The sequence below is a fragment of the Pan troglodytes genome, chromosome 7 (assembly GCF_028858775.2).
Source record: "Pan troglodytes isolate AG18354 chromosome 7, NHGRI_mPanTro3-v2.0_pri, whole genome shotgun sequence".
Taxonomy (NCBI): Eukaryota; Metazoa; Chordata; class Mammalia; order Primates; family Hominidae; genus Pan; species Pan troglodytes.
The window spans coordinates 100828975-100854397 of record NC_072405.2 but is presented as its reverse complement, the minus strand read 5'-3'; the positions used below and the strand labels follow the sequence as shown (position 1 = coordinate 100854397).

The following is a 25423-nucleotide window of genomic DNA, read 5'->3' as shown; positions in this document are numbered from 1 at the left end:
CCAATTTTAATTAGTTTGACTATGAGGTATAATTTTTATGTCTATTTTTATAATCCTTTCTAATTTTTTATTAAAGGGCAGATCAGTGTTCTAAGGAAACTGTTATTTAGACAGATGGACCTAGATTCTGGCCCTGCATCAGTGTACTCTTATTTTAATATTTTAATTTATGGAAAAACTAAGTAATATCCTTTTAATTTTGGCCAACTTGCTTATATACAGAATTTTGTTAAAGCCAATTAATTACAGTTCTTTTATGTATTTTGGTAACAAAATATGTTCCCAGCATATATAAATAGACAGAAGCAGATCTGGTGGGGGGATAAGATGATGATGATGATGATGATTGTTATTATTATTAGTATTAATTAAGACAGTGTCTCTGTTGTCCAGGCTGGAGTGCACTAACATAATCATGGCTCACTGCAGCCTTGACCTTCTGAGCTCAAGCAATCCTCCCACCTCAGCCTCCCAAGTAGCTGGGACTACAGGTGCACACCACCCTGCCTGGCTAATTGTGATAAGATTCTTTGTCAGTTTTTAAGTTTTCCTTTTTGACCTCAGACCATTAGTCTCTTGATTATCTGTTCTCTGATCTTAATAATTGTCAGCCAGGCAATTCTAAATTTGTGTTTTTAAATGGATACTTTTTAGGTGAAACAAAATAGAGAATTTATATTTTATTTAAACCAAGGGAAAATGGTGTGGATAAAAGTTTAGTCAAGATGACCAGGAAAAACAGACACGCTTACACGGGGAGATTTTTTTTTTTTTTGGGGGGGGGGACGGAGTCTTGCTCTGTTGCCCAGGCTGGAGTGCAGTGGCGTGATCTCAGCTCACTGCAACCTCCACCTTACACAGAGAGACTTTTTAAAGATGTTTCTTGATTGGATTATTGGCTTCAGGTTGGAGTCTTTTAGGGCACAGGGTCAGGAAAGCATGCAGTTTTTAGGGTCCAATAAGCAGGCACAGCTGGAAGGCAAAACAGATCCCCAAGATCAAGGATCTCATTTTTACACCAAATCCTGGGGTCCCCAAAAGAGGGAAATACTCTAAGACAAGACAGTGCAATCATTCCACAGTGTATCTCATTGAAAGGACATTTCTCCTAGGCCGCTTGGCAACCCAGTGCCAATCAGCCTACCCTATAATCACCCCATCTTCCATTCTGTACCTTCTAGGTGTTTACAAGCATGCTTTCCTTATTTAAACATAGAAAGAAAGACGTACAACCCTGTGGTGATCATCATTCACTGTAAGCAACTGACATCAGCCATTTAAAAAAGTATATCTCTTATCTAGCTATTATACATAAAGGTTAAATTTTCTCATAATGCAAATTAATCCTGGTGCCCCCAAAAGTCAGAGATTAGATACAGTGGAAGGAGGGACAAACAGGAGTAAATGAGAAACAGAATTCAGTTGACTAAGTAGTTTTTACAGAGGGAGAGCAAGAGCCTTAAAACAATATCTGTACCCATATAGTTCAAATTAAATCAATTTTAACTACAGAGCTTTCAAAAAAAATCCTTTAAAAAATTTCTTATTACCAGATTTCAGCAGGAACAAACAGTGGATATTTTCAGCTTTTGAATTTTTTACCAAAGTTAACCTCCCACATAAAATTAATAGTCCTTAACTCAGGCTATGACTTAACCACAGACACATGAGGTGTCTCCAAAGAGATGGCAGGTGAGCTTTACAAGATCTAAAATCACCCTAAAGGTAGCTCAGGGAAAGAAAAATTTAAGACAGGATATCAGAAGCTGTACATGGAGGAAAAAATAATAAATGGCAAAAGTCCCACAATTTTTAAACCAGAAAGGACTTGTTCCCTAATCTGGGAATTGAGCCCAGGCCACCATTGTGAAAGGGCAGTGCCTTAGCTACTGAACTACAGCATGGGACAATTGTCATTGCTCTCCCAGAAGGAGTCTAGAGTGGTCATTTTTAAGCTTGTAAAGGATTTTAACTGCTCAAGAGAATTCTTAAGGCTAGCAATGACATGAACCTGAAAATTCTTTCCCGCCAAATGGCAGAGACCAAGAGAGAGTGCCTCCATGTGGTCACAAAGTCAAGTTTTTAAGGACATAAGACAAGAGGGAAACCTCATCATTTTGTTTCAGGGATGTGCAGCAAAGTTTGTATCCGATCAGTCTTCAGGGTGGGCTTGAACAATGGGTGTATAGGGGTCCTAGGCCTACATTCTATTCTGTGGTACCCCTCTCCACAATAGAACAACACAGAAAGACAAATTTTGGTACAAAATACACCAGATTTGCTACAGCCTAAGTCTAGTCTCACAAATCTTTTTTCCTATTAATCAAAACCTTGCAGAGGAGACTTCTTTGTTACCATTCATTCAACCAACTGGTTTGCTCAGATAGAGGCCAGAAGCCTGCCTGGTAAGAAATTCTTACCCTTTTGCCAGTTTGACAGGTTTCCAGGTTCCCTTTCTCTGAGTGACTTTGGTGACTATGTTTGCTGTGCCATAGATAGAGGGGCCAAGCTGCATTACAAAAGGAAGTCATCCTTCTCCACTTCATGGAACCATAGGCAAAAGCCTCTCAATTTTCATGGGGGAGCTGAATTAACATATCTTATTCTGACTGGAACAAAATACACATAACAAAACACACACCAGTCACCCCACTCAGCACTTGAGTATCGACCTGGCAAGCCTCAAAGTTGCTCCTATTGGACCTTGACATCTTTGATCTACTCAAAGTGGAGTCAGATGATTTCTGACCAGGAATTTCAACAGGTGGTCTCTGGGCAAGATGGAAGAGCAGACGATCACCCTGATCTAGACCTGTTGAACTCCTGCTAACAGTTCCTTCAGGGCTCACCAAATGTGACCCCCCAGACAAACTAGGAGAGGCTGCTAGACTTCAACCAGCAATTCCTTCAGCGATCTCCTTTACATAAACACACGCAACAAATTAAAGACATAAGACCTTCCAAACCAGATTCCAAACCAGAAGAATATTCCTCCAAACAGGTCCCCTATTCTCCATACATTTGGGGAGAAATATCCCCACAGCAAAACTCTTCCTACAATCTACGGAGAGCCAAACAGTCCCCATGATAGACTACACAGCCAGACAGTCTCTGTGATGGGAAAAATGGAGGAAAAAATAATAAATGCCTCTAGAGAGGCCAACAGATCAAGAGAAGTAAGGGGGTGTTGACAGTGCCTGGAATACTCACCAATATTTCTCCATTGCAATTAGATCCATCCACTATAGGTCAACAGCACCCCGCTGGTAGCTGCAGTGCCAAAAATAGCCCTTAGTCCAATAGACTGAGGTGGCCACTTGGGCTGGCCTCCAGACCCATCACCAGTGAGGGGCTGCCAAACTGCAGGCAGGTGCCCGCAACAACTATCCCAGATGAGCTCCCAAATATGTAACTACCCAATGGGTTCCTCTTGCCCTCTGCTGAGATGAAGCCAATTTATCAAGACAAGAGAACTGCAATAGAGAAAGAGCTCAATACACATAGACCCAGCTAAACAGGAAACTGGAGTTATGTTATTACTCAAATCAGCCTGCCTGAAAATGTGGAGGCTAGGGTTTTTCAAAGATAGTTTGCTGGGCAGGAGCTAGAGAATGGAGAATGCTGATTGGTTAGGGATGCAATCATAGAGGTATGGAAAATTGGCTTTGTGCATTGAGTTCACTTCTGGGCAGGATTCACAGGACCAACTGAGTCAGAATCACAGATTCGGGTAGGGACATCTGGTCATCAGAAATGCAAAAGCCTGAAAAGACATTTCAAAGGGTCAGTCTTCAGTTTTATAATAGTGATGTTATTTACAGAAGTAATTGAGGAAGTTGTAAATCTTGTGACTTTTAGAATAATGATGGGTAATTGTTTAACTGTGCCTATATTTTAGCAGAATTTAGGCCCTTCTCATTTTTTTAATCTAGTAAATGTTTATTAGTTTTATAAAGGTGATTTAGTTTTGGGAGGGGCTATTATTATTTAAACTATAATCTAAATTTTTCTCCTAGCTAGCTTGGCCCACACCCGGGAATGACCCAGTTTGGAGGTCAAAGACAGGACGGAGCTGGTTAGATTGTCATAATTTTACTGTCATAATTTTTTCACTGTTATAATTTTTGCAAAGGCCGTTTCGGAGGTAGGGACAGAGGGCACTGGGGGTGGGAGGGGTTGAACCAGAGTTGGAAGGTATGCTACAGCTAGTGGTTGCTGAATTGAATTTGGAAGAATAAACACAAATAGTCCAAGGGGAAAAGAGGAGGAAGGGTGTTTTAAAGACAAAAGCACAGGAGAGAATGGCAAGTAGTTCAGTATAGCTAGAGCATAGAGGGCTAGAGGGGGTTATTGAACTGAGGCTGGAGATTTGCATATAGGGGTGTGTGTGTGTATGTCTGCGTGTTACAACATGTATATAGAGTAATGTAAAATATTAAGAATTAACAAGTGTGGGTTTTTATTTTTATTTTATTTATTTGAGATGGAGTCTCGCTCTGTTGCCCAGGCTGGAGGGCAGTGGCGCAATCTCGGCTCACGGCAAGCTCTACCTCCCAGGTTCACGCCATTCTCCTGCCTCAGCCTCCCGTGTAGCTGGGACTACAGGCGCCCACCACCACACCTGGCTAATTTTTTCTTTTGTATTTTAGTAGAGACGGGGTTTCACCATGTTAGCCAGGATGGTCTTGATTTCCTGACCTTGTGATCCACCCACCTCAGCCTCCCAAAGTGCTGGGATTACAGGCATGAGCCACCGCACGTGGACAAGTGTGGGTTTTATATGTATGGATGAGGTGATATTAAAGTGACAATTGCGTCTACATTTTAAATCACACTCATAGAAGTTTGGAGAAATTGAAGAGGGTCAAAAGTACTGACTGAAGACTGAAGACTGACTACAGAAGAAATAATGAAGGCCAGAAATAGGACATGACAAAAGTACTGAAGACTGACTACAGAAGAAATAATGAAGGCCAGAAATAGGACATGACAACAAATATAGGGAGTGGTTATATTTGAGAGCCATTAGCATAAAGAAAATAAATTTGGCAAGGATAGGACGAATGGTGTCAAAAGAGGGAAGAAGCTGTGATGGCTCCTCAGTTTTTGGAATGGATGGTGTCTTAGTCTGTTTTGTGCTGCCATATCAGAATACCTGAGACTGGGTAATTTATAAAGATCAGAAATTTATTGGCTCATGGTTCTGAAGGTTGGGGTCTAAGGTCAAGGCTGGCAGATTTGGTGTCTGGTGAGGCCATTCTCTTCTTCCAAAACTATGCTTTGCACACTCTGGAGTGGAGAAAGGCTGGTTACTCAGCAAAAGGCAGAAGAACCAAGAGACAAAAAGGGGTTGAACCTGTCCTTTTATAACAGCATTAATTCTACCCAATCACATGTTAAATGTCCCACCTCTTAATACTGTTACAATGGCAATGAAATTTCAACATGAGTTTTGGATGGGACACACATTTAAACTATAGCAGATGGGATGTAAGTATGAGCAATTTGGAGGCAGAGGAGACAATATTTTATTTGAAATGCCTATGTGCCATGGAAATCAAGAGACACTGGGTAAGTGGACCTACGGAGCTGAAACTCAAGAAGAGATAGAGGCTGGAGATAGAGGTTTGAAAATGTATCAACATCCATAGGTGATATATCAAGCGTTTGGTGTGGATTTGGTACCAAGTGAGAAGAAATGGTGACCAAGACTAGGGCCAGGCATGAGAGTCCCACAAAGGAGTCAGATAAAAAAACAGCTAAGAGAAAGGAGAAAGTGTTGAGAAACAGGACGCTGTTAAATACTACAGAGAGGCCAAATGTGTTAACTTAAAAACACTGATTGAGTTTGACAATTTAAGCAGTCATTGGTAGCTTGCCGGCAGTAATTACACACAACTTGGGAACACAGAAGCCTTGCCACAGTGCTGAGTTGCGAATGGGAGATGGGAAAATGTAGACCACTCTAGATAAGCTTAGCAGCGGCAGTGGAAGACTACAATATAAACATTGAGGCTTGTTAGAAAAGGGCCTGCTTTTCAGAGACTTGAATTTCTTTACCCTTTACTGTAAATTTCACCTCTTTTGAAGTTTTTAATATAGTTATTATGTCATTGTAAGTGTTAGAAAGTCAGACTGAGTTAACGAGGAGAAAGCAGTAGCTGAGGAATGGGAAAAGATGAAAGAGGTAATGAGAGGTGACAACGTGCCAGCAGCCCTCCCTCGCTCTCGGAGCCTCCTCGGCCTCGGCGTCCGCTCTGTCCGCGCTCGAGGAGTCCTTCAGCCCGCCGCTGCGCTGTGGGGGCCCTCTCTCTGTGGCTGGCCTAGGCCGGAGCCGGCTCCCTCTGCTCCCTCTGCTCAGGGAGGTGTGGAGCGGGAGGCGCGGCGGTAGCCGGGGCTGCGGCAGGCGCTGGCGGGCCAGCGCGGGTTCCAGGTGGGTGCGGGCTCAGCGGGCCTGCACTCCGCACGACTGGCTGGCGCCTGCTGAGCTTGATCAGTGGTCAAGCTCCCTCTGGGCTGCCAGAGTGCCTGGGCTAGGTGCCGCAAAGTCCCCATGGCAAGTGCCAGTGAGAGGTGAAGCCGGCCAGGCTTCTGGGACGGGTGGGGACTTGGAGAACTTTTGTGTCTAGCTAAAGGATTGTAAACGCACCAATCCGTACTCTGTCAAAACGGACCAATCCGCTCTCTGTAAAGTGGACCAATCAACTCTCTGTAAAATGGACCAATCAGCAGGATGTGGGTGGGGCCAGATAAGGGAATAAATCAGGCCGCCCCAGTCAACAGCTGCAACCCGGTAGGTTATCTTATTCAGCTGTGGAAGCTTTGTTCTCTCAGTCTTCTCAGTAAATCTTGCTGCTGCTGACGTTTAGGGTCCGTGCTGCGTATGAGAGCTGTAACACTCACTGCGAAGGTCTGCAGCTTCACTCGTGAAGTCAGTGAGACCACAAACCCACCAGAAGGAAGAAACTCCGGGCACGTCCAACTGCGAACACACCATCTTTAAGAACTGTAACACTCGCCTCGAGGGTCTGTGGCTTCATTCTTGAAGTCAGCGAGACCAAGAACCCAGCAATTCCAGACACGGTAAGACTGTAGTTCTCTCATATTAAAGTCACCTGGAGAACTTAAAAAAAAAAAAAATAGCCCATACCTGGCCATTACCATCAATTAATCATAATCTTTCCAGGTAAGGCTTGGGCGTTGACTTCTATGTAAGAGCTCCAGCTAATTCTGATGCCTAGTAAGAGGGTGAGACTGGAAAACCTCAGAGGAAGGGCTTTTCAGTTAAGATAGGCGTGAGTGAAGCCTACTTAAAAACTGAGAGAGATAAACCTTCTATAATTTATATTAGTGTGTTGTAACTCATTGATTAGAGATACCTTTAGCCTATATCACAAGATACTGGTATTATACAAGTAAATGCAGCATTGGTCTGGGAGTTAAGAAACATAATACATTTTAATTCTCACTCTTGCCAGTTAGCTACATAATTTTGTGCAAGTAAATGATTTCCACATGGGCCGGGGGCGGTGGCTCACGCCTGTAATCCCAGCATTTTAGGAGGCCGAGGTGGGTGGATCACGAGATCAGGAAACCGAGACCATCCTGGCTAACATGGTGAAACTCCATCTCTACTAAAAATACAAAAAATTAGCTGGGCGTGGTGGCGGGCGCCTGTAGTCCCAGCTACTTGGAAGGCTGAGGCAGGAGAATGGCGTGAACCCGGGAGACGGAGCTTGCAGTGAGCCGAGACTGTGCCACTGCACTCCAGCCTGGGCGACAGAGCGAGACTCCATCTCAAAAAAAAAAAAAAAAAAAAAAAAAAAGTGGAGGCTGAGATCCTTTACCTAAGGTCCATTTCAGTCTAAATTTGTTTTAGTTTTCAACCACCTTTTTAGCAGAATCATGGCTCTCTAGAACAAGTAACTAATTTGTCCCCGGGGTTAAATATAATTCCAACTGTAATCAATCTTAGGATGCTTTAACATTTTTTCTTTAATTTCCTAAAAAAAATCAAAAGATTCATATGATGAAACACATCTGATACTCTCCTTGGAGAACTGCAGGGCTTAGAGAAAACTCATTCTGTGTTCTCTACCGTCAACATTTTTATTCCAGTGAAATTTATTTTAAATTTAGTTTAATTTTAGAAAAACATGTTTTAAACCTGAAAGTAATGAAGATTATCTAGTTCAGATTTTTCATGTTGAAAAAAGAGGATATTTCCTAAGGTGAGAGAAAGTTAGTGGCAAAGCATTTCAGTATTTCCTTGTCCCATTTTGTGCTTTCCATGGTAGTCAACTCAATGGCAACAGGAGGCCAGCAGAAGCAGTGACAGAACAGCATCCAGCCTGTGTTGCCTTGGTGATACGGGAGGCTCCAGAGCACCTTTAGAATTTCCTAATTTATTGAAAGTTTTACTCCACAACTACTTAAACTACATATAATTTGATTAAAACTGAATTCTTTAAAAGTATTAAGCTGGGCTGGGCACAGTGGCTCACGCCTGTAATCCCAGCACTTTGGGAGGCCTAGGTGGGCAGATCACGAGGTCAGGAGATCAAGATTATTCTGGCTAACACGGAGAAACTCCATCTCTACTATAAATACAAAAAATAAGTCGGGTGTGGTGTCACGCGCCTGTAGTCCCAGCTACTCGGGAGGCTGAGGCAGGAGAATCACTTGAACCCGGGAGGCGGAGGTTGCAGTGAACCAAGATCGCGCCACTGCACTCCAGCCTGGGTGACAGAGCGAGACTCCGTCTCAAACAACAACAACAACAAAAATATTCTGGAAAATTGCATATCTAATAATAACAAATAGTTTGAGACTCATGGTATATATATGGGGGTGTGTGTGCGCGCGCGTGGGCCACAATCCCTTAGTTTTAAATCTTTGCCATTGAAATAAAGAAAAATGAATTTTAGGGTATTTAGTTAGTGATACACAGAAAAGTTTGTTACATGTCAAAGTAGATATACTTTCTACTCAGCAAAAAAAGCAAAATCTTTAAAAATACAGAGACATGTATAAGAAGTAATTGAAAAGAAAGGAAAATTATTCCTAAGGAATAGTTGCAAGCCTTATCATATCTCCTGGCTGTATATATAGGACATTAGGTCAGATATAAGATAATTTTTGCTCTAGCATTAGTTTCAAGCTTCAGAAATGATAAAGTTCTGGAGATGCATGTATTCATAATATGCTTTCAGGGTTAAAATGTGTGCTAAACACTTAGGAGCAGATGTTATCAATGGAATTCTTCGAATTTAGCTTACAAACCTTTTGTACTTATTAATTTGATAGACACAATTAGAAACAACATAGGATTTATTCAAACAGATCAAAAGAAACAATTTTATTTGTAATACTATGGAAAGATTGAAGTGTATATAGGAACTACTTTCACGAGTCTTTTAACCTAAGGTTCTGAATTACAGTGCTCAATGAGTTAACTCTGATGTCAGAGAAGTGAAACTTGATTTGGCTTTGGATCACAATTTTTGTGCTACATTCCCCCCCACCACCAAAAGTTATGAAATGATGATAACATACGCAGAAGACCTAAGCCATCCATTATAGACACTTGAGAAACGTGAATTTCTTTCCTCACTGCTTTGCTTTCTTTAAGTGACAGAATTAATGACCATTTCTGCAGGACACACTGTATGGAGGAACATCCAGTGACAAAAGAGGCTCAAATATTTTCACTAAGGTGTAAGAGACCAAATAATTTACAATTACGTGGCCAGGCACGGTGGCTTACGCCTGTAATCCCAGCACTTTGGGAGCCGAGGCGGGTGGATCACCTGTCAGGAGTTTGAGACCGGCCTGGCCAACATGGTGAGACCCGGTCTCTACTAAAAATACAAAAATTATCTGGATGCAGTGGCGCGCATCTGTGGTCCCAACTACTTGGGAGGCTGAGGCTGGAGAATTGCTTGAAGCCGGGAGGCAGAGGTTGCAGTGCGCCGAGATCGCGCCACTGTACTCCAGCCTCGGTGACAGAGCAAGACTCCGTCTCAAAACAAACAACAACAAAACAATTACAATTAGTCTTTTTTGGGTGTCAGTTACTCTTGACTAATAAGTTAAGAATTAGCTTGTTTAGGTGCAGCTGTTACCATTTAGTAACACTTGAGTACATTGAATTTCTTGGCTTCATACTTCTGACAAATGAGCTGATTTAATTCGAGGTCTTTTAACCTCTGGATTGATAAAGCATTTTTTTTAAATTTTACTTTAAGTTCTGGAATACATATGCAGAACATGCAGGTTTGTTACATAGGTATACATGTGCCATGGTGGTTTGCTGCACCTATCAACCCTTGATAAAGCATTTTTAAATTTTGTAATCAAATTAGAACTACCTTTCTTATTATGATTTACTGTGTTTCATATCACCCCTTTAGAATAAAAAAGAAAAAAAATGCCCTATTGCTTTTCTTACAGGGCTTATTATATATTTGTTTTGTATTTAAATGTCTAACTTTTAGCTGGGAATGAGTAGCCAGGACTGTGCCTTTATTGTGAGATGAGAGAGGCCAGTTGAGTCACATCACGTATTGATTTCTTTCAACTTATCCTATCAATGTAGTTTCCTTACAATAAATATTCCAAAGCATTGTTCTTGTTTTTTAATTAACAAAATGATGCAAGGATCATCTGCAATAAAATTTTGTGAAAATGGCCAGGAAAGCTTTAAAATTATAAAGAAGGACTTCCTGTACCAAAATTTAATATGTAAAGTCACGGAAATCAGAAGAAATAGACTAATGGAACGGAAGAGAAAGTCTAGAATGAGACCTAGGTGTACATAGAATATATTATATTTAAAAGGTAATATCAATAAATAGCATTTAGAAAACAAATAATCTTTTGAAAAGTTTAAAGAAAAATCAGAGTTTTAAAACGGGAAAAATTAAATATAACATGCTACTACCAGAATGAAGGGACATGGATAAATTTAAAATTTTTAACTTGAAAATCCAAGCCTTAATTCCACCTCCATAAAATACTTAATTTATTCTCATCTGTTATTCTATACATACTGTCTAATGCAGAAACACGTGTTTATTACATTTTATATTCCATTTTATTTAGTATTATGCTCTTTCTTAGGTCAGTGTAGTATTTTAAATTACCATTTTAATGGGTATTTTAACAGTCATCTTTTTTTGCAGGTATAGGTAATTCACAGCTAACAGTTTGCGTAAAATACTTTGGAGTTTTTTCTTTTTGTGTACAAGTATATAAAAGTATGTTTGTATGCATTTGCTTCACTGACTATAATGGGATTGTGCTATATACATTATTATTATCTTTAGTTTTTTTTCAGTGCACAACATATTTTGGAAACCAGATGACCTTTAAAATCACATTATTTACTGTCAACTTCAAAGAAACAAGGTCTGCTGTGATTTTATTTGGAAATCAAATTGTAAAGAAGTCTTTTGTTCTAAATTAATGTCTAGGCTATATTTATAAACCTTCCTACTTTATCTGTTTTGAAGAATGTACTGTTGCATATTATTCTAATTTCTAAAATTCAAAACCTTAACAGTGAAATCAGTAGTAGTACATTATTTACCATTTCACAGAGCAAAACAAGCCAATCTCTTTTCATTTCTTTTCCTTTCTCTGTGTAGCCTATGCACAATTGCTTTCTTTCTCTTTTTCTGGAGTAGACCAGGGACTCCAATTAGGGTTCAGCTGAGGCAGATATATGGAAATAGAATGTTTTATGGAGCTTTAGCGATGCCTACTAAGGTACACTTAAGTTCTCTTGCTTCAACATCCTTGCCTTCTCAGAAGCATTTGTCTTGTTCTCTGTCTTGGTCATTACCATATGGCAGTACCTAGTACATACAGTGCCTGGTACCTAGTAGATATATTATACATTTGTTGACTTGTGAAATAGTAAAATTATTATTACTTTTTACAGTTCAAACGTTAATATTATTTGCTTACTTTATTGGATTTAATAAACATTTAAAAGTGTTGATATTAATCATTTTTCACTTTTAACGTGTTATGTAAATGCCAGGGTATATAATTTAATACTCACACTTATGCTATACTAAGGATCTTGCTTTTTCTGGGTTACTGAAAACAAAAACATTTAATTTCTTGTGAATTTGATAGAAACTTTCTGAATTTTTAAAGTAAATTTATTAAGGAGTGTTATTATAGAATTCAGTGTAATAAATATGGTCATTAGGATTTTAGAAATTAATTTTCTTGCTTGTACTTTCAGTAGTTCCAGTGTTTATGTTTAAAAATCTACTTTTATGTTAGACAATTTTATATTTCACAAAAAGGAGAGGAGTTTATTTTAGATGTATAGACACAGATTTTTAGAAATGAGGAGAAAATACATCAATTACCCTGAAAATATCTCCCCTAAAACAGTATTTTAAAACTGCAAGCATTCTTTGTGGAACTAAAAATTCATAAGGGTTCCAAAGAGTCATTATATTTATCAAGATGATTTCTAAGTATGTTTAAATGACACATAGTAATAATTCATATAGATTATATAAATGAATAAATATTGTCCCTTTGCCTTTGTAATAAGAGATATTTTTGTCCTCTGATGATAGAAATAATTTAGTAGAAAGAACATTATGTGATTGGCTTGACACTACTCAATTAAAAATAAATGCTTGATTTTCCTAAACTTAAAAATACCTTTTTCTAATTAGCATGGCTTGTTGCCTCTAAATTTTTATTAAAATTACAAAAAAAATGGGTTGGGCATGGTGGCTCATGCCTGCAATCCCAGCACTTTGGAAGGCCAAGGTGGGTGGATCACCTGAGATGAGGAGTTCAAGACCAGCCTGGCTAACATGGTGAAACCCCTGTCTCTACTAAAAATACAAACATTAGCCAGGTATCATGGCGGGCAACTACAATTCCAGCTGTTCAGGAGGCTGAGGCTTGCTTGAACCCATGAGGCAGAGGTTGCAGTGAGCCAAGATCATGCCACTGCATTCCAGCCTGGGCGACAGAGCAAGACTAAGTCTCAAAAAAACAAAAACAAAAAAATAAAAATTACAAAAAATGCACTTATGTTTCCAGGGGAAATTGCTGCATAAATGAGCTGAATATTATTACCGTCATTATATATGTAACTGGGAAGGTATACTGACAATCCAGCCAATATAAAACAAAAAGTCACTGAAATGTTTGGGACTCAGTCAAAGCATATTTGGATAAATTCTATTGAGCTTGTCATGTGATATCTCTTGCTTCGGATATATGAACTTATTCCTGTCACTAGAAATAATGACAATAAATGTATCCTAGTATTTTTGCCCAGGTACCTTGATAAATTGATATTGAAAATGTGTCCATCTTGAGTTTTCTTCTTAGGAAAATGCATAAAAATGCTTCTTGAGATTTATATTATTCTAGAGTAGAATTATTTTTTAATTTTATAAAGAAATTTCTTTGCAGCAAATTATCTACGTGAAAACACAGAAAACTCAAAATAATTCTCAGCAGATTTCAGATACTGATTTTATGTTCTAATTTTATCTAGTGGGAAGTAAAGTACTAATTAAATATCCTTCTATCACAGAACATACGAATTCACTAAATGATGCTAATTACACATAAAAGGTAGAGATGGAAACTTTGAGAATTAAACTCTATCTAATATTTAAGTATTAACATTCCTTCCATATTAACAACTACTCTGTTTATTTCATATGTTATGGCCCCTTTCATAAGTAAAATTACCTCTTGACTTCATTAAATTTACATTCAATCTTATAAAATTTTCATATTAAGTTGTATTGCAAAGCCCACGTTATTTTAGGTTTACATGCTGGTATGGTCAAAATAAAAAAAATAATTTAAATGATTTTTTAAAATGTAGAACATAGAGTTATTTCTGAAATAAGGATCTGTGTTGTGAATCCTGTAAGTTGATTGTTTGCCCATTGAGTTATACTTTGTTAATGTCTGGAGTTATTCTTTGGAAAAATAAATGCCTCAATCTAGTTTAGTTGTGACTTTGCTCTCAGGAGAAGAGCACTGAGATTTCCACAGTAACTACATAGCATTTTCTCTCCTGATCCACCCACTCATCTCCTGGGAAGCTGTGTGCCTTTCTGTTCCACTGCAGCTGATCTGGCTTAACCATAGTCTTTTGGGATAATCCCAGGGTTTGGAACAATGCAACAGGTCATGTTTTTTAAGCTCCAACTCTCCAGGCACTTAAGAGGAATAACCTTAACCATATGAGGTAGACTTTATTAGACCTTTATGGATGAAGCAACTGAAGGGCAGTGAGCTCTAGTGACTGAGAAGTCCTTTAGTTTGATTCTAGAACTGATCTTAGGACCACTATGCAATATGCCTTCCCATTTTCTAGACTAGAGCTTCTCAGCCATGAATGTGCTACAGGTATACCCAGGTACTGATCCCCTCAGCCTTTGACGTTGCTGGACAGGACCTGGAGCCCAGCATTCCAGGTCTCTTCTTCTATCTGTGAGAAGCTTCATCCACTTAGACCAGTGTGCTATACAAAGATGATGGTTTTCTCATGTGCTGTGAAGCAAAAATGTTTGACAAGCACACACCCTAGAGCAAAGAAAACATTTAGAAATATATTAAATATGTTTTCTAATTTTTAGCTAACATTAAAATAAAATTTCAGATTCAGCAATCCTCTGACAAGGGATAACTCTTATACCTTGTATAATTCTACTTTATTTTGGTTTTTGTCTAAGTATTACATATGAAAAATGGTTTGAGTACAAAGACTTAATTTTTTCCGTTGATATTTTGTTATGCTGCATGTCAGTTATTCTTAACTGCTAATTAGGCAACATTTATCCTAGTTAGAGTTAAAATGAAGTCTTTACATCATTAAAATTGAATTCATTTAATTATTATTGATACTTTTTTTTTTTTACTGTTCTTATGAACTGTCTACTTCCCAATTATCAGAATTGGCAAATGTTTAGGCTTAAATGTTGAAGTACCTAAGGGTGAATGAGGTTAATAAGGGAACACTTTGTAAAGAAATGATACTTGCAAGTTTAAAAAAATATGATGGAAAGAATGTGTGTACTGTCTTGATAAGGAATGATTTGTGTTGTTCAGGAGCCCTTGAGTAGCACTGAAGTGGTGTTGGAGACTTTATATCACTTAGTACCATTAATGAAGAAAGATAAAATAGTTCAGAATTTCTGACACCAAAGGAACAGCTCAGGAGAACCCAATTGGTAATCCGGATTGGCTTAAATGAGATTGTAGTGACGCATGAACACTTACACTCAAATGTTTTCATTGTGTTTAAAATGATTTTTTTTTTCACAATGCATTAATCATGGAAGCTCATCTGAAAGTGTGTGGTTTGTGGTTTTCCAGATGTCTTCTCAATAGAAGTTTCCAGGTAAAGATAAAACATGTTGCAGATAAATCAAAGAGGAAAAATTCATTTCCTCTTGATTGCAATAGCCAGAGAATGTCCACTTACATACATCTGATCTAGTTTAGTGACTTGCTAGGGACTGTTTAGGGAGCTTTGACTATCGGTGATCTGGTCTGAATACCCGATGACATATGAAATACAAGGCAGGGGGAAGCAAAGAAGGTGACTCAGAGCTTGTAAACCTCATAGACCTAATAAAATGGGCCATTATCAGGGAAAATATTACCAGGAAGACGAGGTGAATGAATGTGCTGTGAGGTGGAGAGGATGTTGAATTCACTGGGGAGCATGGAGATCTGGAGAAACTAGGGAGAGACCCAAGAGGAGAGTTAATGAAAGCAATCGGAAATTCTTGCTTGGAGTCGTGTGCGGAGATTAGGACTGGAGGTTTAGAGTTAGGGTACTCTACTCATAGGTACTCATAGCAGGAGGGGTGAAAGAGACCTACAAGGAAGAAAGGATAAAGATAAGCTTGATAAAAATAGGCCTCATCACATTACCTGGTTAACCACCTTAACAGGAGGAGAAAGTCAAAAGTTGGGCAGCGAAGGAGACAGGCCAGCTGGCCTCCTTGGTGTTCCTAAACCACCAAGCACAACCCTACTGGGGCCTGCACCTTCCATCCTCAGCCTGCAATGCTCCTCCCACAGGGGTTGAGGTGCTTCCTTTGTGCTCCCGTAATACTCTATGTTTCTGACACTGCATTTACCAGAATATCATACTTATCTGTTTATGTTCTTGTGTCATAAGAACAAAATTCAGTGATATAAAATATTCATTGAATAAATAAACGGAAGAAATGAAATGAGAAAAGATTGTACTTAAGGCCTCATTTCAGAAATCAAGATCTTGGAGTTCTGATAAAGTGGTCTGATGAAATGTTATTTCAAATAAAATATAATTGGATACCCATTTTGTGCCAACCATTCCTGGAATACAGGTCAGACATTGTTAGACAATGTCAGCAGGACTCTCTGCATCTCTCAGCTCTGGTGATCTAGGTACTGGCTTCTTTTCAAGCAAGCTCTCTCTAAGTGGCAGCAGATCAACATCTACTTCTTCAAAATGATTCTGTCTCTTGGGGTCAGTTGCCTGTCAAGGAGGTAGAGCCCCTGGTGGGACTACCCATGGGAGAGGAAGTGAGTTTGTGAAGCAGGGTGTGATATGGGGCAAAAACAAACTTAACAGAAGTCCATTCTAGAAATCATACAAGAGGCCCTCAGGAAGTGGAGGTGAGAGGATGGCTTAAGCCAGAAGTTCTTGGCTGTAGTGTGCTATGCCAATCTGGGGTCCACATTAAGGTTGGCATCAATATGGTGATTTTCTGGGAGCAGAGTCCCATAAGATTGTCTAAGGAGGAGTGAACTGGCCCAGGTTGAAAAAGAGGCAATCAGGTGCTCATAAGTGGCAGCATGATCTGAAACCAATAGTGGAGGACAGCTAGGGAAACGGAGTCAATTCGCTTTTCTCTTCTTCCCTCTTACTGTCAGAATTACAACTGACTATCAGAGAAAAGGATGCTAGGCCTGGAATTGCCTTTGTTGTATGTTTGAGGTTCCACAGATGAAGGAGAGTTTAAGAAGAGAAAAAGATCAGCTGACAGTAAGGCCACTTGTTGGCATTAGAACATTGAGGCTTGGTGATTTTATTTATTTAAACATTGTTCTTCATTTGATATGAAAAAATAAAAATGAGAGTTTCATCTAAACTTTAAAAAGTTCTATAAAGTCCTAAACATATAATGATAACGATATAGTGTGGGCTTTGCAAATAAACTTAGGTCCAAAGCCTACTCTGCCATTTTCTACGTGTGTAAAGCTTAAGCAGGTAACTTAAGCTTTTGTATCATGTTCTCTGCAGTGCTTAACTTAGGGGTTAAATAACAAAATTCATGAAAAGCACTTAGCATATCATATAGCAGGGCATTCAAGGCTAGTGAATACTATTGGTGGTGTTATTGCTTAAAAATTTTTTATTGTGGGAAAATATACATAACATGAAACTTACAATTTTAACTATTTTAAATGTACAGCTAAGAGACAGTAAGTACATTTACATTGTTGTGCCATCATCACCATCATCCATCTTCAGAACATTTTTGCATCCCAAATTGAAACCATATACTCGTTAAACAAATCTTTATTTCTCTCTTCCCTGTACCCTGGTAATCACTATACTAACTCTGTCTCTGTGAATTTGCCTATTCTAAGTACCTCATGTAAATGGAATCATACAATATTTGTCCTTTTGTGTCTAGCTTACTAAGATTTTTTTTGGTAGCAAAGGCTGAGTGAATCCGGACTGGTTAGTCATTGGTTGCCGGGCTTTCTGTACTGCATGGGTCCCAATCCATAAACTTAAATTCTATCATCTTCATGATAATATCTACTAATTACAGGCATAATGTTCCTAGGAGAAAAGCAGTCTTTATGGCACACACTTTAGGTGTCCAAATATATTTCAACAACATTACAGGAGCAGAACTTTTTTTTAAGAAGACTGTATAAAATCTGAAAACACTTCTGAAAGGTAGCTTTGAAAAATTCTTGGGTACTTTAATGGCAGGTGAGGGTAAAAAATTTCAGCTTGTGGATAGCACCCTTTTATTTATCAGCCTCTTGATTCCTCTCCCAAAGTGACTGTATATTGTGCAGTTGGTAAGCAATTAAATAGTTGGCAACACGGTATAAATATTTAAAATTTATTAAAAACTACCAAGGCCTAAATCAAGAGATGTGATTAATTATTCAGGAAAAGCTCTATTAAAAAAAAATGTGCTCACAGATGTGTAGTAATTACACAATCTGTTTCTTTTTATCATGTATATGAGCTAAATGTAATGTTTCCCTGCCTTCAAAGTCTGCATTCCCTCAGTTCTCCATAATGATGCCAATTCATTCATGGAAACAAAGCAAGAGTCATTAAGCTTATAACCATCAGATACCAAGGAAGTTGTTTCTGTAGCAATGAATCAGCCACGTGAAATCTCTTAGGATTTTTACCTCTTTACTCCAGTGACTTATCAATGCAAATAGGCCTCTGTCCATCAACTGGTATGTTTTAAACCTACAACTTAAAAATCAGTTTCTAGTTGGTTCAGCTCCTTCACACTTGGCCTTTCTGATATCCATGGCACAGATTATGATAACTGTTACTACAACCAACAAATGCCACTTCTAACTGCAATTTTTGCTTTCTTTATATAATCTTGGGTGAGCGGTTTATTGTCTCCAAACCTTGGTTGATTCATCTGTAAGACAGGAGGAGAAAGATAGCTTGTGAGAATGAGTAGCACAGTATGTGTACAGGTAAATACTAGATTTAGGAAAGAAATACGTGAACATGTACGTTGTACTTTTCCAGCCTTCTTCCTCCTGGAAACTGTTTCTCCTTTGTCTCCTAATAACTATATTGTAGCTGCTGGCTCCCATATTTGGGAACTGAAGTTTCCACCTCATTTACCCATCCACTCTCAAGGCTTTTTCAACCTTGGGCACTCTTCCTGGCATAAGCAAAGACTGCCGCTAGAAACCACTACATTTGGTAATTTAATTACTTTTATCTCATCCATCCATCCCCTTGGCCCTCAGGACTCTGCTCATTTGCAGAGCAAGTTTGACAGCCTCCTATCTGTACCTTTTAATCTAAAAAAAATGGCATTGATTCAGACAGACATCTGAAAGGACACCGTGATCACCAAGGGAGACAAAAATTCTGTAAGAACAAGAGCAAAAAAAAGTGTTTATAATTTACATTAACCCTGGGCTCTTTATCAGAAAAGGCAATGTTTTGTTTCACATATCCTTTTACTTCTTTGAACAATTATGCTGGTTTATTGAGTACTTATAGTAGCCCAGACACCGTGCTAAGCACCTCACATTATATTATTTAATGTAATACACCCAGGAATCCTAGGAGGTGTAGGTGCTGCTATAACCCATTTTATAAATAAAGAATCAAAGACTTGGGTTAGGTAACTTGCCTAACATCACACAGTAAGTGGCAGAGCTGGATCCAAACCGGACAGACCTGACCCATGGTCTGGCCACTACAGCAGAATATTCAGTGGTATGTTTAAAGGCAGTTACTCAATAAGGGAAAGATAATACTGAACTATTTATTTTATTTAGGAAGCTTATGGAGAGGTTTAAATGATGGTCCTTTTTACTACACATTTTTTTCTTCTTTCCATCTTTATTTTTCTTTTATTGAGGCCTTTAGTGTTAATTTTTAAATACTAAATCTATCTATTCTTCTCTGTTCCTTGCAGTAAGACACATAAGGCTTCGAGAAGGCCATACAACTGTACATGTTTGAAATTCCTTGTCCAGGATATGGTGACATAACACACTGAATCCATTCAAGAGTCAATGGTGATCTCAGTGATGCTTGTGGTTGGAATATTTTTTGTAATGAAAATAGTTAGAATCTGTTGATGAAGTACCTGTTAAGGTGTGCCTATAAATTAAGAATTAGGAATGCTGCATGCATAATATTATATTTCTTCAAATCAGAAATAAAATATCCCATATGTAGAACTTGTCTATATGAAAAAAAAATCAGGAATCACTTATTAAAATATTTCATGTGGTTTCCAGAGTGGTCCACAAGATTGCCTCTTGGGAGGATTCTATTTCCTCTATTAGTTTCTGGTTTTGTTTTTTTTTTTCCTTTTCTCATTGTTTTTTATTTTCTATTTTTGTATATATTTTAAAATATACATAAATCTTTTATAATGTGCATAATAGTAATAATTTATACTTGAAATTATGTACTATTACTATGATGTATGTATCAGGTACAGCTCAAAAACAATTTGTTGATGAAATACATGATCAAAAATGCTCTGGAGTGCACTAGTTTATAGATTTGGAATTATAAAGTATTAGGAATTCTTATAAATTTGATAGTTACACTTCTAACTTTTCTAAAATATAACAAGCATTTATTTATTCGTGATCCAACCAACCAGTAGTCCAAATAAACAGAACTTTAAAAAAAAAAAAAAAAAGACTTCTGTAAGAAACAGCTAAATCATAGTACATATATCAGGTGATAAAGCTAAAAGGTCATTTGTAGGACGTGCTGGGTTCATCTCCAGTAAAGTATAATGATGACTGAAAGCCATAACAATGTCCTTGGGGCCTTGCAAAACTCTTAATTACCCTCTAGTCTAAATTTTCTTAATTGCCTCTAGTTTAAAAGTAAAATTATATATAGTGCCAGTCATTAAGTGATTTTTATTATTTCAGGTTATTTGCTTGCACTCTCTGTGGCTCCCATTGTCCCTGATAGGACCTCCAAGCCCTTCCAGTATCCCGATGGTCCAATCGTACCTGGTTGGTCTCCAGTACTCTCCTCCAAGACTACTTTCACTCCATCTTTAACACATTTCTTGCCTTTGGGCATTTACAGATTTCCATTTCCCTTTTCTCAAAGAAAACACCCTTTTCTTGCTTTGCCTGTCTAACTCCTTCCCACGCTTTCAGTCTCAGCTAAAATATTTTCCTTCCCCCAAGTTTAAATGAGTTGCCTCTGCTATGTGTTCTGTGGCATCCTGTAATCTCTTCTCCTTTAACATTTATCACATCACATGTTCAGATGTCTGTCTTCCAGTCCTACATTTGTAACACTCACCTCACATTTTTGCAGATGGGCCTGTCTGGACTCAATTCCCTGGACCCACATTTAGGTGGAGAAATAATGGTGCATGACTGAAGCCTACCTACTCAGGAATTGGGGAAGCTTCTCTGGCCCTTACGTGGTACCGCACACTCTCCCTCATCAGCTGATTTAAGCTTTGTAGACTGTTAATTACATGCTTTGATATCTTCACTTAAATCAATGATTTTGAAGCGGCCTCGTTTGGGGTAAATACTGTAGGTTCGTCCTCTCACGCCAAAGAAATCAAGTACGCAGATACACCAAGAAGTGGGTTCAGGAGGGGAGGTTTAATAGGCAAAAGAAAGAGAAAGGAAAATAGCTGTCTCTCCTGCGAGAGAGAGAGAGAGAGAGCGCGCGCAAAGGTTTTATAGACAGGCTTGAGAAGGTGGTGTCTGAGTGACATGGGGCCCATAGATTGGTTGGACCAGGTGTGACATTTACACAGCACACAGGGAAGCTGGCAGCCCCACCCTAATCATGATGCAAATGGAGTCCTTGCCTGACCTGCAGCCATGTTGTCTGCTCCCTACTGCACACGTGGTTGGCAAGGAAAAGGAAAGATGGAGCTGCCATTTTGAACATGCCTAGTTCCCGGGTAGCCCCCTTTCCTATTGGCACAGCTGCCAGCATTCGCCTGTGCAAGCTTCCAGCTTACTTATCTGTCTGCAGCTCGATTTTGTGGGCTGTTCTTTGTGAGAAAAGAAATAAGTTTGGAACTGCTTTTCATTAAAAGGGAAACCTTACCAAGGACTTCCTTACCCTATCTGCCCGAATAATTTCTTTTTAATTCCCATCTCAATTTCTTCATTCTTCCTTCCTTTTTCTTTTTCCCTTCTCTTTCTCTTTTCTGGCTTTTCTGTTTATTAGAATGACAGACTAGTCCTGTGAATCCTTCTGGTTTTTCTCCATCTACCTACACTTTATAGAAAATTAATCTTGGTTCTTTAAGCAGTGTCAGCAAAGCATGTGTAGACCCAGCGGCCAGCTGAGAAGTGCTGCTGAGCAGAGAGCCCGCAAGAGAGAAAGCACTTGGAGCCTGAGAAGAGATGGCAAAGTGGATTTTAGATGGGACAAGATTCTGTAGGATTTTTGACCCTTGAGCTACAATCAGTCTTTTAATACAAATTTCCTCTAATTTGGGAAAGCACTAGGTTTTTTTTTCCCCATAAATTTCGAATCTATTTTTTCCTAAACAAGAAAATGCATTTTCTCTATCTTTATATTCACTTGACTCCAGTGCACGGATGATAGAAATTATGCTGTCAGCAGAATTGTATTTGACTATGAAGGCAAAAACATTGCTGAATTACTTGAAATTCTGTTTTGTTTATGTCCTAATTCAAATATGACTTTGACTTTCTTTAATTGCAAGAGATTGTATATTATAGCCACTCTTCAGCCATTTTTCTGGATCGTGAATTCAGATTTATGTTTTATTCCTGTTAGTTGATTTGGAAAGTATTTCATTTAAATTTTTGTTGTGTTGAATATTTCTTTTGTGGATCTGGATTACAGATTTGCTCTGCCCCTCTTTCCCCAGTGCTAACTTAAACAAAATAGATCGTTTAAAAATAGGCACCATCTTCAAGATTTATTTTTACAATAATTTTATGTTGTTTGTAGGGCTATTGTTGGCTTTAATGTCTTTGCAAGATTGTGCCTTAAATTGTTTGTCAATTTCTTAGTGTACAAAGCTTTGTTTGAAATACTTTAATAAGTAGGAAAAACTCTTTTAACTAGCTGTAAGTGTAACTGTGAATTTTTTTTTTTTTTTTTGGTTAAGAGAGAGTCTCTCTCTGTAACCCAGGCTGGAGTGCATTGGTGTGATCTCAGCTCATTGCAGCCTCCGCCTCAGCCTCCCCAATAGCTGGGATTACAGGCATGCACCACCATGCTCGGCTAATTTTTGTATTTTTAGTAGAGACCAGGTTTCACCATGTTGCCCAGGCTGCTCTTGAACTCCTGACCTCAGGTGATCTACCCACCTTGGCCTCCCAAAGTGCTGGAATTATGGGCATGAGCCACCATGCCCGGCCTTAACTGTGAAATTCTGACTTAAAGATATCTTCACTTGCGTTTAAATGGTTTTTACACGAAGAAGTAAACATCCTAAGGCTTTTGTTATTAGAATTATCATAGTAAATGTCAATAATTTATTTTAATTAAATATACAAATGATTGATTGGAGGACCATGTATATGTGAATCATGTTGCATTTATGAATTAGTGAGTTCATCTTTTCACCAATATAGTGACTTAGTTATCTGATTTGTTTGAAGACTGATGTCTCATGAGTAATTTTTTAAAGAATAGTTGAAGTAATTCATTTTTTTCAAGTTATACCCTTAAAATCTTTTTTAATGCAAAATATAAGGAATCTAGAAAATACAGATAAACAAAAAGAAAATAATCATCCATAATCCAACTGTCTACAGACAGCCACTAATTTCCTAATATATATTCTGTTTTTCACTTTCTTTTAATCTAAAATTGTGTGTTGTGTCTATAAAATAAAGTGAAAAAAGCAATAGTGTATAAATAGAATATCTATTTGTGAAAAATGAGAGAAAAAGACTACACAAGCAAATTCTTACCAGTTCTTTTTTTTTGATAGAACACTTCCTGATTTTTAATAGTCAAACTTTAAAATACATATTTTTCAAAACTTCTGGAACAATTTTTTAGAGAAAAATACATATTTACATTCTCAAAACTCAATACAAACAATTTTAATAAAACAATGTCAATTGGCCATTGGTATTCTTCAATAAATTGCTGATAACTTTCGCTCATTTTTCTATTAGGTTTTTTGCCTTAGTTCTTGATTTGTAGGAGGAGCTCAATATTTTCTGCCAACTTTTGGCTGTGATTCATGTAGTTCAGCTTTGAACTGCCTTTTACTGCATGGAAATTTACATTATTGTATGTAAACAAATCACCAAACCAAGTATTTCCTATGTGGCTTCTGAGTTCTGGGTCATACTTGGAAAGGCCATTTTCTCTTCAAGATTATACAAGTATTCACCTCTATTTTCTGGTATATTATACGTGTGTTTATATTTACATATATTATCTATTATATTAAATTTAGATACTTCATACATATGAAATTTGTTTTTTAAATGATTGGGGTTTTTCCCTATATGGCCTAGTTGTCCAAACTTTGCTTTGAAGTCCCACCTTTTTTTATAGATGACTTCCCATATACATCTGAGTTTATTTTTGGCCTCTCTGTTCTGTTCCATTGATACATTTATCTATTCTAATATACCAGGGCCAGATTTTTAAATGTCTGTAGCATTATTTTACATTTTTAAATCCAGGAGGACAGCTCCTGTTTTATTATTATTTTATTATTCTTTAAAAAATTTCTTAAGGATACTGGAGTATTTACTCTCTAGCTAAAGTTTTGAATCAATTTGACATTTACTATAGTGAGCTTTCTGATTCAGGAATATGTTATGTTACACCAGTAATCTGAGATTTTTACAGTGTTACTTGGAAAAGTTTTAGAGTTTATTCCTGGATTTTTTTTTTTTATAAAGAGGATTTCTGGTAAGTGAGGTTTTTTTTTTCTTTTTACAATAAATGTTATTATTTTGATATGTTTGTCATATAGGAAAGTTATTATTTATACTACCTTTTGGGGGACTATCTTATCTAACATACTGTTTCTAAGCAGATGACTTTTGTTACCTGTCCTGTAGATGATTGAGGAGAAAATGATCGGTGAGTGAGCTAAGAAAGGATGCTGAGGTTTTCGCAACCTTGTGTGTCTCTGAAAGTTTACTCAGTAGACTGTGATTTTGTGTGACCTATTAATGGTTCACAAAAGGAAAATGAGTTGGGTTCCCAATACTCTTGTCCTATCCAGGAAACTCTCAGGACTAGGAAGTGTTGATAACATACCTTTTAAAGCAAATTAACCACTAATTGAAAATAAATTAGAATGTTGGCATTGCATTCTCAAAGGGACAGCAGCACTCAATTTAAAGCGCTGAAGAAAATGGAAATATGTACTCTCTGTTAAGAATGATTGTATTAAGCGGCACTGATTTGAAATGTTTGCACTGTGATTCAGCATTTTATTAAGGTAGAATTTTAAAAAGTTAATTGACCAGCAACTTGAACCAATTAAACCCATGTTTTATACACAACCATGGGATTACATGGGAAGGTGAAAAATACCAAAGCTCTTTCGAAAGTGAGTTCTAACAAATATTTATTTTAGCAGTATTAACCACTAAAATTTTACAGAGCTGTGTAGTTTATGTTACTCTTTATTTGAGGTCATTTAATCCTCATAGAAATCTC

General features: G+C 37.9%; 1 long non-coding RNA gene across 2 annotated transcripts in view; it reads left to right on the top strand.

The window, feature by feature from the left end:
- The first annotated feature begins 6737 nt into the window (after window positions 1–6737).
- Window positions 6738–25423, top strand: part of LOC104007680 (uncharacterized) — a 265188-nt gene continuing 246502 nt past the window's right edge. The window contains exon 1 of one of the 2 annotated variants that reach the window (XR_010159280.1): window positions 6738–7083. This is a non-coding gene — a long non-coding RNA (uncharacterized LOC104007680). The remainder of the gene's footprint in view (window positions 7084–25423) is intronic. The other variant, XR_681965.4, reaches the window with a different exon arrangement.